This window comes from Corylus avellana, chromosome ca6, assembly GCF_901000735.1.
Source record: "Corylus avellana chromosome ca6, CavTom2PMs-1.0".
Classification (NCBI taxonomy): domain Eukaryota; kingdom Viridiplantae; phylum Streptophyta; class Magnoliopsida; order Fagales; family Betulaceae; genus Corylus; species Corylus avellana.
Window position 1 is genome coordinate 18,727,062 of NC_081546.1, and position 14,372 is coordinate 18,741,433.

The 14,372-nt window shown below is 38.8% G+C and overlaps 1 protein-coding gene across 1 annotated transcript in view; it reads left to right on the forward strand.

Moving 5' to 3' along the window:
- Positions 1 to 14,372, forward strand: part of LOC132185283 (disease resistance protein RPV1-like) — a 56,940-nt gene that overhangs the window by 38,575 nt on the left and 3,993 nt on the right. The window lies entirely within an intron of this gene.

A 14,372-nucleotide genomic window follows, 5' to 3' on the forward strand; every position in this document is an offset into this window, starting at 1 on the left:
TGCTAAAACGGGAAATCATCCCTTCAGATTCTATCTTCTCCCAATGTGAGAGCAAGCTTTGCAAGACGATGTGCACCTCTATTTGCAAGTCAGTTGACAAGCTGCACAGTCCACTTTTGGAAACTATTCATCATCTCCCTTGTGTCATTCACCACTTGTCCATCTACCCTCAAACAATCTTCATCCCTCTGGACACAGCTCCCTCAAGAACGATTCTATGTAGCCCCAGCTCCCTTGCAAGATCAACCGCCTTCCACGCTGCAATGGCTTCAGCCATAGTAGGATCATATGCATGCTCCTTTCTAGCACAGTGCATTGCGAGGGTATCCCCTTCATGGTTACAAACAAATACCCCAATACCCATCCTGTTATGATTGACGTCCATTGCTGCATCCCAGTTGAGTTTTACAATCCCCATACACGGATTCTGCCATTCAACTACGGGTTTGGATTTGGAGCAGCTTCCCTTCTGTTCTCTCTCTTTGCTACATTATTACAAGCTTCCACTTGTTCCTTTGCTTGGCTAAAAAGAGACCTTGGGCCCTGAAATTCCCCAACAAAAATCACCATATTCCTGCTTAGCCATAATAATCTAGCTAATGTCGCCACCAGTTGCATTTGATCCAGATTGAGCCTATCCATCAAATTTTCAATAATATGCATAAAGTCATCTCCACCGCTAGTGTATTTATGGATTTCCAGTACACACTCCATCCAAACGTCCATGGGGGATGGACAACTCCAAAGAATATGTCCAATAGTCTCATTTTCCAACCCACAAATAGGTCACAAGGGATCTTCAGTAATATGTTTTCTGAATAACCTCTCCTTTGTGGGTAAAATATCATTGCATGCCTACCACATAAAAGTATTTACTACTCTTGCTGCTTTGATATTCCACTTTCTCTTCCAAAGTTCTTGCAATGGCTTCAAGTTTGAGCAGCTCTCTTCTTCCCTTTGACCTTTTTCCTTTGCTACGTGGTATGCACTTCTTACAGTGAAATCCCCGTTTTTAGCACCTGCCTAAACCAGTTGATCTCGCCTGGTCCGTGGACACATAGCCATGCCACAAATTTCCTTCACTTCATTAGTTGTAAAACATTTTTGCACCAGATCTGTTTTCCACCAATTGGTTTCATGGTTGAGAAGTTCACTGACTCTAGCATCTCTGTAAAATCCTTCCTTGGTTTTGGGCCTCATACACCACAGCTTTGGGTAGCCATCTATCTTCCCAAATCCGAATTGACTGACCGTCCCCCACACGCCACACTAGTCCCTCCTTGAGGAAAGTCTTTGCATTCCATATGCTTCTCCATGCATAGGAGGGTCTTTGCCCCAAATTAGAGTCCAAAAACGTACCTTGAGGATAGTAATTTTCCCAAAATATTATAGCAGCCAACGAGTCGGGCTTTTTAAACAACCTCCATCCTTGTTTTGCTAATAGAGCAAGGTTAAAAATTTCAAGATCCCGAAACCCTAGCCCACCCTTCTCCTTTGCTAAACCCATTCTACTCCAACTCATCCAAGCAATTCTAGAAGTATTCTCCTTATGCCCCCACCAAACCTTCCCTATCATCGAGTTTATATCCTTACTTATAGTGTATGTAGGAATTGCCTGGACCACTGCTTTCAACAACACTTCCTTCCACCCATTCAACCGATCCCAAATCCTGCCTTTCATCGCTGAAAACGAACTCACTCTAGATCTCCCAATAAGAGCTGGCAAGCCTAAGTATTTCTCATACCTATTCGTAGAGTTCACCCCAAATGTAGAAAGAATAAGCTCATTTGCTTCCCTTTTAGTGTTCCGACTAAAGAATATAGATGTCTTATCTCGATTCAATTTCTGACCCAACGCCTTCTCATAATTCTCCAAAACCAATTGAACACGAGCCCATTCCGTAATACTAGCCTTACAAAATGACAAGTTGTCATCCGCAAAAAACAAATGGCTTATTCTTGTACCACCCCTCGTAATTGGCAACCAAGTTATACCCTCTCCTTGCTTCGCCCTCTAAATTAAAGTACTTAGACCCTCCACACATAGAATAAAGAAATAAAGTGACAAATGGTCTCCTTGGAGAATTCCTCTGGAAGGTGTGAATTTCCCGTGAGGTTGGCCATTGATCAATATTGAGTAAGAGACTGTTCGTACAAATGTCATCAATAAATCCACCCACCTCCCTGTAAAACCAATCTTAAGCATAATTGCCTCCAAAAAATCCCATTCGACACAATCATATGCTTTTCTCATATCCAATTTGAGAGCCATAAACCCCTTCTGTCCCTTCATTCTCGTATCCATCGTATGAAGTGTCTCAAAGGCCACCAAAATATTATCCGTAATTAGCCTACCAGGTATAAAGGCACTTTGGTTGGGGGATCTAACATGTGGCAATACTTTCTTCAATCTATTCACAAGGACTTTTGCAATCAGCTTATGGATCACATTACACAGGCTAATTGGTCTATATTCAGTGATACGGGTAGGGTTTTTAACCTTAGGGATTAGAGTAATAAAGGTGTTATTTATAGAAGAATCAAATATCCCATTATTAAGGAAATCAAGCACAGCCAAACATATCTTCTCCCACACCGTCACCCATGCATGTTGATAGAAACAGGCTGAAATACCATCAAGGCTAGGGGACTTCAACGGATGCATTTGTTTTAGAGCTACATCCACTTCAGATGACGTGAAGACCTTGAGAAGAGAAATATTCATCTCCTCTGTAACTCTACACTCCAACCCCACCAAGCTCTCCTCCACCCCGGACACTCCTCCAGCCGAGAATAGAACTTGATAAAAAGGAACAAATGCTGTACTAATATCCTTTCACTTCTTCCACTCTTTTCCTTCATCATCAACAATCTTTTATATTTGATTTATTCTCCTTCGGTGACTAGCCCAAGCATGAAAGAATGGTGTATTCCTGTCCCCATTTTGACACCAATTCTGTTTTGCCCGCTGCTTCCATCAAGTATCATCTTGCTCAAGGAGAAAGTCAATTTCCTCTTGAAGTAGTTTGATTGCCTCTGCAGTACCCAGACCATTCTACCTTTGCATAGCTTCCAACTTCTTAGTTTTATCCTTGAGCTCTTTTTCAATGTTGCCATGTTTCTGCCAGTTCCACTTCTTAAGATCTGCCTTACATGTGGATAATTTTTGCTGAATGTACTGCATATGAGTACCTCCATAATCCTCTTCCTTCCACGACTCTTTTATGACCCTATTAGCTCCCTCATCCAAAAGCCAATGAGCTTCAAACTTACAGCCTCGCCTACCTTCCACATGCCTTGTGTCCTCATCTATGAACTCAATAAGGAGTGGTTTATGGTCCGAGGTTCGAGCCGCCAAAACATTAACCACCACTCTCTTATACAACATACACAACCCCACATTAGCCACTGCTCGGTCAAGCCTCTCCTTACTAAAACTAGCATCTTGCCTTTCATTATTTCAAGTACACTTCGACCCACATACCCCAAATCACTAAGACAGCACTGCTCCAGAACCTCCCTAAATTGAGCCATTTGTCCTTCTCTCCTTAGAGCTGCTCCAATCTTTTCTGATTGGTCAGTAATTTCATTGAAATCACCAATACATAACCACGGCAAAGGGGGAAAAAGCCTTAGATGATTCAACAACGCCCAAGATTCATGTCGCTTATCACATTCCGGATGCTCGTAGAAACTGGTGAGCTTCCAAGAACATCCTAAAGCGGGTAGCTTAACAATGCATTAATATGTCTTCTTGAGTAGTTCTGAATTTCTAGCAAATCCTTCTCCTTCCAAAGAAGTGCTAAGCCTCCGCTTTTACCAATCGAATCCACCACAAACATGCTGGCTAATCCCAACCTCACCCTTAATACCTCCATTCTAGCTTTCCTGCATTTTGTTTCCATAAAAAACACAATGCTAGGTTTCTTTTCCTTTGTTAATGGACAAAGGTCCCGAATTGTCTGTTGGTTCCCAAGCCTCCGGCAGTTCCAGCTTAATAGAATCATTGTACCTAGTGGGGCTGGGTCTCAGCCACCACCATAACATCCTCACCTTCAACTTCTGCACTCACCACCCACTTACCCCTCTTTCCTCCCCGAATGGTCTTATTAACAGCCTTTGTTTGCACCTTTCTCTTCCTTACTAGACAAACGACATCAACTGTTTCACCCCCTTCTCCTTCCCTTGACGTGCCTGCCTTTTCCACTTACGAACATTGGACCCCCCATCCAAAATCACAAAATCTGGTGATGCTCTAGTCTCTTCAAATCCTTCTTTCATAATCAAACCTTCGGCGCATGGGCTCTCCCCCACATTTGAATATAGAGACACTTCCATAAGAGATAAATGTACCTCCTGATCCCCAACACCCATCACCTCTACATTTCTACTTGTCTCTATCTCACTACCCACTGGACTTCCTTCACCAAGCCTAGGCCGGTCCAAAATTTCTTTCCCCTTTTCAGTTTTGCGTAGATCAGTGTTCATCACACAATTCCCACATGTTGGTACTACTTTCACAGTTTTCTGGAAACACACGTCCACTTCATCTTCCTTTTCCTTAGCTTCCGTGTCCCTTCTACTTCCGAGATTACAGGAGGCTGAGTTTTCGCTCCTTAATCCCGAACTATTGTGATACCTTTTAGGGTTTCCCCCAGATCCGGAATTCCTGTAACTGCCTTGCGTGTTGTGTTGTGTTGTCTACCCCCGTCTTCCCCATAGTCCTCTTCTGAATGATGTTTTCGACCTTCCTACACCCAGTTAGAAAAACCACCCCCTGTTCCCCTTCTTTTAGGATCCTCAGCCATGATCCCCACACCCCATTGTAGCACATCGTCCATGGAGTTTTGTCTTGTGTTTCTTCTAACAGGGCAGCCTTTGTCGCCATGAACCACATGTCCACATGAGAGACAAAATAATGGAAGTTTCTCATTCTTAAATTCACCGAGCATGATTTTCCCATAAGGTTCAAAGCTCTGCCTCGTTCGAGAGGCTTTGAAAGATCAATCACTACACAAATCGTTTGACGCCATCCCCATCTTGCACCATCTCCTGCAACATCCACTTCCTCCAAACTCCCCATTGACATGCCAATCTTTGTTCCAATCCCCTTGGTCATACATAGAAGCGGCATATCATGTACCTGGACCCAGATGGGGGAGTGCAAGAATTCCATCTGAGATGGAGGTATACTCCCATCAAATTCATTAAGAACCAGTATCTGCCTATCAAAAGTCCAAGGCATTCCTTCCATCACCCTCTTCTTTGAACGTTACCCCACTGATCATGCGCCATACCCTAGACAAAACAGATTTGAATGCTTCCTTGTTGACCTTCTTCCCCATTCAAATTTTGCCTATCAAATATCTCCCTTACCTCTTCAACATCTCCCTCTATTATAGTAATCCCCTTCTGCTCTCCCACCATAAGGGAGATCTTCCCACACCTCTTTTCTATATGCTCTGTCATGCTCATCCAAGCTTACTCCCAACCAGATACCCACACAAACCTTTAACTCCCAACCCAATACTCACACAAACCCATCACTGCTGTAAACGGAGAAGAGGTTAAAACCTCATCGCTAGTTTCTCTACGAGAACCCTAGAGAATATTTTTTCAACTATCCACACTTAAAAGCTCACAGTAATAACGCCTCTTTATTGTACTTTTCATTATAGGTTAAAAAAACATATAAAATCCATTTTTTTTAAAAAAAATATTAAAGTTATACATCAGTATATTACTTAACATATTGACATAAAGTTACACAAAACATTGCATGAATGTTCTTTCAAAAAAAAAAAAAAAAACTGCATGAATGCATAAATCAAAAAAAAAAAAAAAAAAAATTACTATCATCAGAAACTTAATTTTATTTTAATACATAAAAATTTAAACATCTTAAAATATTTGTTCCTATATGTGTAATTTATAACAAAAAGAAGTATATAGAAAGAACAAAAATAAATAAATAAAGAAGCATTAATAGAAAATTCGAAGATATTTGTGTGATACCTATTATATTTCAATACAAATAAAACTCATATAATTCTGAAAATTTAAAAAAATAATACAAAGCAAAATAATAAATATTTTTTTATGAATACAAAATAAATAGTTTCGTCTTTAAATTAGTATGTTTTTAAATTTTAAATTTCATCTCCCTATAATTTTCAAGTAGTAAATTGGGAGACGATAATATCCTACAATAATTTCTTGAACTTAATGAAATCTCATATAAGGAAAATTAGTGAGATCTTGTCGCTTAATGCTAAAAATATAATTTTATTAAAGCACAATAAAAATTTTAAAATCATGACAAAACCATAAATTGGTGAACTTGATGAAATCTCATATAAGGAAAATTAGTGAAATCTAGTCTGGCTAAAAATATCCTTTCACTAAAGAAAAATAAATTTTTTAAAATCATGACAAAACCATAAATTTTTGAACTTAAAAAAATCTCATATATAAGGAAACTAAGTGAAATCTCATTACTTAATGCTAGAATAACACTTAATGCTAAAAATATCATTTTACATCAGGTTCAACTGTTAATTATCTATTTAGAATTTCGGAAGTGCTTCTATTCCTTTTCTATACAACAACCAAATAAATTTTAGTCTTCCCTTTTTAAAATGAAAACAGTAAAGCAAAAGCAAAAAAAAAAAAAAAAAAAAAAAAAAAAAAAACATAGCGAGAAAACTAATAGAAAATTAGAAGAAAAAAAAAAACCAAGAAAACATGAATTATGATTATCAAAGTATTAATAGAAAATTAGCATAAGTTTTAAATATTTTTAGTGTAATACTTATTATATTTTAATACAATTAAAACTCATAATTCTAAACATTAAAAAAAGCACATGAAAAAAAAAAAAAAAAAAAAAACTATAAAACATTCAAATGAAGAATAGTTTAATACCCACAAAAATAAAAAATAAAACTGAACAAAAAATTTCACAAAAGAAAATGGAAACATATTCATATCTACCTAAACTCTAATTTAAAACGTTGTATGGTACAAAAAAAAAAAAAAAAAAAAAAAAAAAAAAATCTCAACAAAAAAAAAAAAAAATCAATTCACAATTGCTAAAAATTTCATACATAAAAGTACAAAGATACATCCATCTCGAATATCTCATACCTTAAATCACAGTTCAGAGTCACATATTTTCCTCCCTGCTTCCCATGAAACTGATCAAATAAACTTTATGAAACCATCAACTTCTATAGGAAAGGGCTTTGAAACGTTGTTGTTGCCGTAGAAGGATAGACGTGCATTTAGAGTGATAGTGACAGACGTTATTTAGGGTGAGAGAGAGGAAGAAAGAGAGAGAGAGGGAGAGAAAAACGCGAGTTAATAAAGAGGAAGGTCAAAAGGCATTAATTAAGGAAAATTTGGGTTTTAATAAAGGGAGAGATTTTAAGGCATTAAGACACTTAATTCATTAAAAAAATAGAAAAATGAAAAACCCCGTTCAAGCTTTGTACGGTTCAATTATTAACAATTATGAGTAAAAAAATTTAAAATTTAAACAAAATATATTTTTTTAGAATCCTAAAGGTATTAATATAAATATTAAATTGACTAAAATGTATTAATACATAATAATTTGATTTATATTATTTGTTTCTTTATTTGATTCGGACATTAATAATACTTAATTTATTGAATAATTTATATATGAAAAACTCTTGAAATATAATTAACACAATTAATTTTGCTAATTAATGACCGGTTTTTAATTAAAAAATGGGTTCACTCTTAAAAAACCGGCTAAAAAATTATGCCTTAAAAAACCAGTTTAGCCTTAAAAAAAAAATGGGTTCAAGCCATACGTCACAATTTTAAGGCACTTCTAGGAGGGGTTTGGGCTATTTTGTATAAATATATGATATGGCTGCATATGCTTTTCCTAGTAGTAGACGTTGCAGTTTTCTTATATGTGAAGCTTGTAAAGTACTATCGGCCTGCTTTGTTCTACAAAATTGCAATAGCATCCTCAGTGCATATTTACGTGGCCGTTGAGAGAAGAAACCTTGTTGTAAGTTGAGGATTAGGTTTCAATGTCTTTGGAAAGTTGTGAAGAGATTCCATGGCCAATGACTGCAGGGGTAAAGGGTATTAGGAAATTAAACCTATTTCCCAAGATCCGTTAGATGCGAAAAATAAGAAGAATACGGAATAACAAAGATTAGGCAATCAAACACGACACCAAGATTTAAGTGGTTCGGCTTAATAAGCCTACATCCACTGGCGAAGAAGACTCAAAGAAAATCTACTATCAAAAGGTGGAGTACAAAAATTGTAGAGCGAACATCACCCAGATCCCAAAGCCCCAATACACCCAAATCTCACTACCACACAAGAGAGATTATTCTCAAAATAGAATACAAAAGATAGATGTACAAACTCTTCTTTTGCCGAAATAGATGGCGGCTAATCTCTATTTTATTCTCTCACTCTGCATCACATTTTTCTTCTAATCACTTGTTTTTGGCTTCGCCAGAAACACAAAGAAGAAAATATTGTGGCAGCCCTTGCACCTCCTATCTCCTATTTTATACATCCCAAGAGATGTGGCACTCACCTCTACAGGCTTTTCCCCCTTTTGTGCTTGTCTCACACCTTAAAATAGAGCCAAGGTATCCCTTTTATAAAGGCATTAAGTTGGTGTAGAGAGGAAATCCTTCTCCTGCTTGGAGAAGAAAACCTAATACACGAGGTTGAAAACCAAATCCTATTGGAGAAATAAAGAGTAGGCCCACATGCTTTAATTGACGAGTTTAAAAGTCACCAACATCAACAATCTCCACCTTGACTTGAAACTCATCAAGTCTAACAAAACGTATCTCCACCTTGATTTAAATCCCATCAAGTCTAACAATCTCCTCCCATGTGTCTCCGCTCATTGCCCCCAAGGGCAATCACAATCCATAAGTACTACTTAAGTCCAAGCGTCTCTTAAACTTGAGCATAAGACCTGGTTTAAACATACCACCATGCTTTCCTACCAATCCCATCCACATCTTTCTCTGATGACTCTTTCTTCTTGTAGACCCATCTGTACCCTTTAGCCTTCTTTCCTTTGGGTAATTATACCGATTCCCAAGCTTTACCTCTCCGTAGTAACTCCACCTCTTTCAGTGTACCATTCTAAACAGATGATGGATCTCCACTACAAGCTGTCAGAACAAAAAAAAAAAACCATATCCTCAAAGCCATAGCTCTTTGGTGCTTTTCGATACCATTTCTTTTTGCCTCCTGCAAAAGAATAAGACTCTTCCCGATGCTGTGAGTCTCGTGAAGATTCTCCGTCATCACATTCATTCGTGAGTAAACACTGTTCATCAAGCTCCACCTCCATGAATTGTTTCTCTTTCGGCATTGTACTTTTAGAAAGCTCATCTAAGTTAACAAACTCGAACTTCTTCAGTTCATGCTCTGTAACATCAGCTTCTACACTTTACCCATCCTTGTACATAGCACACTCATTAAAATACACATTCCGACTTCTAATGATCCTCTGGTTTTGATCATCACAAAATGATGTGCAAATTATCTACCTAAATTAATAGGTAAATAATTGTACGTTTTACCTGCAAGTGCACAAGGTCAACATAGTAGTATATGGTGCAAGTACAGGATCATTCCCACGAGGATTGCTGACTTTATGTTTAAAAATAAATTCCTTAAGTAAAAACAAAGATTGATTGCTAAAGTGATGATAATAAATCGTAGGACTTTGATATCCACCACTAATTATATCTAGCTAATATAACAATATGCCAATGCTTTGATCATGTTATGCATACTTAATGTTTGCCAACCTAAAGGTATGGGTGTCTACTCCTTAAGCTATTGATTTCCCTAAGCAACGAATTAGGCTTGGGTGTCTACTCTAATTCTTTTCTTTCTTAAAGGATTTAGTATGGGTATCTACTAAGTTGTTCTTTAAGAAAGCATGAATCTGTGGAAATCGACAAACACATGAGGCCTAGGGTATGGGTGTCTACTCTCGGTTCCCCAAGTTGATTAACCTAAGAACCCGGTGTGGATTTCTTTTGTTGCTTATATTAAACCCAGGACTCGATCATCCCAATTGATTTAATTAACTAGTCCATACCACATGCATATGTTGATCAGGCACACACATATGAGAAATTCATGAAAGCAGGAATTAACCAAGTTAAATAGCATAACATAACCATCACAAAGGCACCAATATTGAAATATTAACTAAACATAACTAGGGCTTCAATCTAGCCCTACTAAATAAATTAGCTACACATAAAAGTGATATTAAACATATTCATGAAAAGAAAAGACAAGAAAAGAATAAACCCGAGACTTGAACTTGAGAGCTCCTATTCTTCTCCCTTCTCCCTTCTCCAAGCCTCCTATTCTAAAGGCTTAAGAGTCTATTTATTGGCTTCAAAAGTCCTTGGAAAAGTAGTAAACCCTAGGGATTTCGTAGGGTTTCAATCCTATTACAATTGGGAGTTGGAAAACCATAATATGGAAATAGGGACATCTTAGCCGCCACTTGGGGTGTCTCCTGCGCACGGGTGCGATCGATCGCAACCCGTGTGCGCTCGATCGCAGGTCTGCGATCGATCCTTCTTCTGGCATGTGCTCGATCGCTCCTAGCTTGCTTTGTGCTATGTCCTCTCAGGTACTGCGCTCGATCGTAGGTACCCTGCGATTGATCGTAGTGTCAGGGAGTTCCAATTTTTCCCATCTTCTCTCTTTGAGCCTAAATCACCCAGTTTTACTTCATTTTCTTCCAAAAGCCTGTAAAAACATCAAAAACACAAAAAGGAATTAAAATGTCCTAATTAACTACAACCAAAGGATTAAAACATGCAAGTTAAGGGCTGAAAATATGAATATTTTAACGCTTATCACATCCCCAAACTTACATATTGCTAGTCCCTTAGCAATACAAAACTAAAAACAGGAATGGAAAAACAGAAAACAAAAGATAAATCCATCTTTCGTGGGATGTACGATTGCATTTAGCGTATGCAACAAGCCTTTTAAACCACTAGGAATTCCCTAGTGGACGAGTGAAGTCTCGTGAGGGTTTTCCAGAAATGTTACCCACAAACATCATGCACAGTTCATGTTATTTCAAAAATTAAAGCATCACTTCAAGATCATGATTTTCATTCATTAGCAAGCTTAAAAAGATGAACTCCATCTTCACAATGAATTGGAATCTCAAAGTGCAATTACTTACAAAGGACATGCTAAAACATCACAAGTTTGAAAACAGTGTAAAGTGGATTAGCACAAAATTATGAGGCTTCCAAATCTTTCCAATATGCAATGTTTCTTTATCTCAGAATTCACTGAATTTCCTATTAGAATGACACATTGGCATATTTCTTTTTCTTTTTTCTTTTTTGGTTAGGTTGTGTAATATTGGTTCCCTTAAGCTTTCTAATTGACCCTTGTAGCGAGTGTTAAGTCAATGACTCCCAAACCAGGTGGTTTTAGGGCATTAGGTGTAGAGACACCCCTAAGGACCTACTAACTCGAGTCAAAAAGGCTACAAAACCAACTAACCATGACATTGATCAAATCCAAAATTTTCACCTTTTGACGTGAACACTCAATGCTTTGAGACAAGAGGTCCAGTTACTTAGTGAAAAGCCATCAATGATCATTTATTTCACTTTTTTTTTTCTTTTTTTTTTTGAAATATGTCATAGTGTCATCTAATAAGTCATCCAATTTCATTCAAGATGCAAAAACACACATATCAGACAACATGTCATACCTCACAAATTATGTGCTAAGGTGCTTGTGTGATCAGATCAAACATGTGGTTTTTCAACTGTCCTAAACAAGTAACCAAACTAACAGATTCACTCATCAAATCATATGTCCAAAATTTTGAGCTTACTGATGAATTTAAGCCACAATTTTGTTAGATCAATTTTAAAATTTTAGGACAAACATGAACATGCATAAACTTTTTTTTTTTTTTTTTTTCAAATAAACAAACAACACACAAACAAATAACATGAAATTGGGACAAAGTGTGTGTAAACATGTGTGCCTATACCCCAAACTTAAATGACACTTTGTCCCCAATGTGTCTAAATTAAGGAAAGAGTGTACTCGGGAGATGGTCGAAATAGTCTTGGAAAGCATGGCTCATAGCATACCCTCAAACTTGAATTAAAGCACACTTGTCCCTGCAAAATAATAAAACACACAAACAAGTAAAAATAAACAAAACTAAAACGAAATAAAAATAGAACAGAAAAAGGAATAAAAATAACTATGGGATGCTGCCAAGTGCGCTCGATCACACATGTTGTGCGTTTGATCGCACTAACAGAGTGCGGTAGCCTCACAGATGGAGACCGGTGCTCGATCGCAGGAACAGTATGGAAAAGAAACTACATAACATTAAAAACACCAAAAATACGAGACACACATGAAAACACAACAAAATATAAAGCAAATAACAAAATAAACTAAAACAATCAACAAAATAAAAGGATATGCTATGGGGTGCCTCCCTTGAGCGCCAAGTTTTACGTCTTCAGCCAGACGGTGGTCCCCTCTCAGTGTTGCCCAGAAGTAGATGCTCCAGGTGGTGGTGGTAACCGGTTTAGGATGGACCGCATCAACTCTTCAAGGGCATCTAGGCATTGATCCATGAGGACCTTATCTTCCCGAGCGTCTCTTCTTTGATCTGCTAACTCGTTCCAAAGGCCTGCCATTTGTTCGCAGAGGGAATGGCATTGGATGGCTCAAACGTCAATTGGGGTCTCCTCCTCATCTTCATCTACCAGCTCAACTGCCGATTCATCTTCGGCCATTGGCTCGAGTTCATCTGCTTCTTCCCCTTCTTTTGGAGGTGCCTGGGGCATATGGGAGCAGCTCTTGTTCCATTGGCGAATGCCAAATAATGGAGAGGTGGTGACTGGCTCGTCTGCTGCGATGCCCTTGATGCCCTTTTTCTGGAGAATATATGTGATCAAGTATGGGAAAGGCAACCCCCATGAGTGTGTGGACTCTGCTCCCCCAACATGCACTCAATTCCAAAATTTATGGATTTGATTCCAAATAATTTTGGAAATGGAGTACCAGGCATCCTTGTGGAAGGCGTAAAGGGTCTGCAGAAATTGATCACGCCTTTGAGTTTTGTGTCCCAAAGGGAAGGCATTGCGGTGAAGCACTGAGTCCACGAAACCATAACCTTCGCGGCAACTTGGACCGGCTGCCAGCATTGTGGTGGGCACCCGCATAGTCCCCTTGGCACATGTCTTCAATGATTTCCGCCATATAGTAGCGGGGCGGTTGCTCCGCAAGATTTGTAGCTTTGGGAGGATGCTCATAAGTGCACTATAAGGCGGCGGCTATATCGGCCCTCGTCACATGAACAATTTGGCCTTTAACTTTTGAGGAGAGAGCAGCTAGATTTTCATAATCATGAGAAAGCTTGGCATAAAATTCAATGACCAGCTTCCGGTATGCGGTGGAGGTGACCGGTTTGAAGAGCTTCTTGTGTCCCCTTCGCTTAAACTCGGCAACGGCCCATTGAGTCGCCTTATTGTGTTGAAAATCTTCTCTTATGGTGAAGGTGGTTTCAAACAGCAGCTCCGGCTCTTCAAAAGTGGGTGGGGGAGAAATAGCATGAGCTCCGGACCCTCTGGAAGATGAAGCATGTGCTCTAGGCATTTTGAACTTGGTTGGAAACTTTTGTCAAATAGGTGATGCGCACTTCCGATGACCACAAAGACAACTACGGCCTAGGATGCCCAAAACTCCGTGCAAACACACAAAAATCCCAACACAGAGGCAATGTGGGTGGATGAACACCCACAATTACAAGAAAATAAGAAAAAAATTGGTGGTTGGGTGAGTGTTTGGAGATGGTGTGTTAATGGGAATGGTGAAAGGATGTTGGGTAATGTGGTGGTGTGGTGGCCGGAGAATGACTTATATGGTGGTGGTGTGGTGAGATTTGTGAAAATTAGGTGTAAGATGGGAGGAAGACTAGTGTCGGAGGTGGGGAGCTTTTGGGGAGAACCTGTACGGCGCCGGGATAGTGATATGTTGGCCAAAGGGAAAGTGACCTAAAATAAGTCGTAGACCTTGCTGTCCGAGTGCGCTCGATCGTACACCTGGTGCACTTGATCCCATTCGGCCAAAGGTGCGCATGTCAGAGCATAGTGCACTCAATCGCACCTAGGGTGCGTTCTATCGCACTAACAGAAAGTATCGAGCCACCTTTCGGTAACTGCGCTCGATCGCAAGTACCCTGCGAGCGATCGTAGTACCAGAATGTCAAATTTTATTTTATTTTTGAAAAAAAATCAAACAAAAGAAAAGTAAAGCAAAGGTCA